Raw genomic sequence first — 3784 nt, 5'->3', positions numbered from 1 at the left:
CTCGGTGGGTTGGGGGCATAGTATGTGTGTGTGTGTGTGTGTGGAGGGTGGGTTGTGTGTGTGTAGGGGGGTGGGTCGTGTGTGGTTCAGATCTGAGAAGGGGGTGGGTTGTTTTCACACTGCGTTCCAAGTCCCTGGGGGTGGGGGTTGAGAGAGATGCCATCATCCCCACCACAGTGCCAACCACACAAGCCAACCCCTCTCTCGTCTCCTCTCCCAACGAGCCCGATCGCCCCCCCCCCCCCCCCCCCCCCACCCCCCCACCCCACCACCCCACCACCAACCTCGTGTTACCCCACCCCCTCCCTTCCGCTCCGTGCACCCCCTCCTGCATGGCGAGCGCTGTCGTGCTCTACCCCTGGCTGTTGCGTGTCGGAGCCAGAGCCTCTCCAGCACGCCACTGACAGGAGCCGGAGGGGGTGGCAGCGTGCAGAAGCAGGCAGGGGCCGGCCAGCCGTCCAGCTGACCGCCGAGGCCTCTCTGCGCCCTGCGCTGGGACGCTCGGGCTCTGTGGTCGGCGTCTGGCCAGCCCATGACATCTGCCCAGTGAATGAAGCTGCATCCCCAGTCTGCCCCTGCCCGCCCCTGCCCGCACCCGGGCCAGCCAGCCAGCCAGCCAGCCAGCCAGCCAGACGTGGTGGGAAAACGCAACCACTGTCCAAACACCCGGGCGGCCGAGCGCAGAAGCACGGAGGGAGACCGGGGGATGAGCCCAAGGACCCGTGGCCATGGCCGCTGCTGCTCCCGCTGCCGCTGCAGTGTCCGGCACTGGCATAGGCCGGTCAGAGGTTTTTGGGGAGTTTTGAAGTCCACCCTGTACTTTGCCATTGTGCTGCATGCGGTGTGCTGCGATCGCTGTAATGAAAGAGAGCGGCGCTTTCATACAGACGAGGGAACCGTGTGAAACCGCGCAGAGCGTTTCACATTCACAGAAGGAGTGCTTTGTTTCCCACGAGCTAGATGTGGGTTGACCCCTGACCCCTTCCAAGCCTGACCAATCACGAGACACTACGCCCAAGTGCTTCCATTGATCTCTGCCCTGGGTGTGCACCTACGGGTAAATACTGTATATGTGATGCGATTATGACGCTAGATGAGAGGCCTCTGAACACAAATCTTTGTGATTGCTACTAGTTTTCATCCATAACTATTATTTATTTTAGTTATTAAATATACATTTTGTTGAGGATGATGATGAATTGACCAGTGTACACATGTACATGTGACAACTGACTCCATTCCCCCCAGAGTTTAACGAAAAGCTGGAATGCTTCCCTGAGATATGAACTTCTTTTAGTGGTATACATTTCATTTTCTGCCTGGGCCATAACACAACCAACAAAGTAGTTGTCATGGAGGACCACTGAAGCTGAAACGCTAAAGCCAACTCAAAGGAGACTCTTCTTATGGTATGTCGTTGGTTAGGTCTCCCCTGCCGCTGACTCTCGAGCATGTTATTCAGGCAAGCCTCACATATGCTATGGGCCACGCTGGTATGCTTTTCATGTTGCTACACCTCCCCTCCCTTCCTTACCCCCCGGTGACAACCCCTCTGTGGTCACGTGTCTCAGACATTCTATGCATTTAGTGTGCATTGAACAAGCATTCTGACTGCATTCATGACATTGTATTCATCAACATACTGTAGAAGACATTTGTTTGGCTATCAAGAAACTATGCATATCAAGCAAGAAGACATTCAACTTCTTAACATTGAAGCAAGGAGACATTTGTCTTAATTTAATAAAACTACACCTATTAACATAACAGACAGCCCAATAAATTAGATGCTCAGTGTTAGATGTTGTTCATTGTGTCACAGCGTCATTGTTTTCAGTAGTTAGTTATTGATATGAAAGAAGTGATGTTTGTAAGATGAAGACTATGAATATAGTACAATGTGAATGTGAACTGATGTTTTGTGTCTTTCTGTTTGTTTATTTGATTTCTTAAGTAGTGGTTTACTGTGTTACAATTGACTATCAGACAGTAAAGCTGTTTCATGAACACCAGTTTTCGTGCAGACTCTTTCCTTTAAAAGCACATCATCTACATTGAGTGCGTATGCAATTTCACACACATCGTTGATTTTGTGGTGACTGGGAGGGAAGTTGTCATGACTTATTTCCATCACCCTTAAGAAAACAGTATGTATCTCACAAACTTAAAGTTTCCATGGAGTCTACTGTGGCCTTTCAAAACCCCCGAGGGAATCATGTACACCCAGATTACATACGATTTGTTACTTTCCAAAAAAAAAGAAAACAGTCTGTGGTCTGTGTGTGCTTCTACAAACTTTGCCATTCCTAAACTAAGAGCCTACTCGCTTTTCACCCTCAAACGATGTGGAGAGGAATGTGTCACATCCATCCTGTGCTGCTTTCATGGGAGTTAGCAAAGATGACACAAATCCTGGGCCATCCTGTCTGTGGGGATTTGCCAGCGCGGCTCTCGCTGTGGTGTGATATCAGGCCTCCAGGCGACACTGCGGACATCCAAGCACAACAAATGTGTTATTTCCAACTGATTTTCACACAGTTCTCAGCTGCCATACACACACACACACACACACACAATATCAGCACAATACAAACACGCACTCACACACACACACACACACACATACACATACACACACAATATCAGCACAATACAAACACGCACTCACACACACACACACACACACATACACATACACACACACACACACACACACACACACACACACACACAAATATCAGCACAATACAAATACCCCATGCCATTTTTTTCTGCTTGATTGCACTCAGCTCCCGGCCTCTCTTTATGGGCATAAAGTGATCAATTACAGACACAAACATTTCAATCTCTATTTGCCTGTATCCGCCAAAATCTACACTGACCCAACATATTCCAGAACCTATGGTAGACCTTGAGTCTTTCATGGCCTATCTATATCAACAGTCTATGGTACAGCACCTGTCTGTGCACCATAATAGTTAGAGTGAATGGGAAGTTCAAACAGGAAAAGACAAAGAATATTTTGAGCAGAGGTGCAAATGACCAAATACTGTAAGTCCTTGTATTGCACTAATGTGCTTTGTCCACAGTCTAATGTCTAGATACTCGATACTCTAGATAGGTGGGTACTGTAGAGAGTTTTTGTGTGACATGAAACACATTAACACGTCAGTTTCATAAAACAATAAAAACATTCAAGTTTTTATGACATTTTCATAGATAATTAGCCTTCCTCATAGGTGGTATGAACTTTGAGCTGGAGAGTAGCGATATTTTCTGTTCCTGACAAACACAATGCATATCAGTGAGATCAACAACAACTGACTAAGCCACTGAGTGTCATAAATGTTTGCATGGCTATAAGGACCTGAAATGTAACACTGGTTGTCAGAGGTCCTATAACACATAACGTTGAATGAATATAGGGTTGAGCCTGTTGACTGCAGTGAAAGCTATACTTTGCACAGTCAGATGCACAGTTTGCTATCTCTGCGAATTATGATGAGCTCTTGTCTGGACATTCATTCCAGAGGCTAGTATACAGGCAAACTCACAATTATTTGTTCATCATATGTCTGTTAACATATAGGCCTAGGCCTACATTATCACAGAGCTGACGTCACTGGGAAATTACAACTCGCTATAACTTAAAACATAATCGAAAAACAGTCACCTACTGTAATAAAACATAGGCCTAAGTAGTTTACAACTTGTACAACAGCGACCTCTGTAGACTAGAAAAGCAGAAAATCATTGTCTGTTGTACTTCCGGGTACATGTGAAT

The sequence above is a fragment of the Sardina pilchardus genome, chromosome 10 (assembly GCF_963854185.1).
Source record: "Sardina pilchardus chromosome 10, fSarPil1.1, whole genome shotgun sequence".
In the NCBI taxonomy this organism is placed as follows: Eukaryota; Metazoa; Chordata; class Actinopteri; order Clupeiformes; family Clupeidae; genus Sardina; species Sardina pilchardus.
This window is presented reverse-complemented; position numbering follows the sequence as displayed.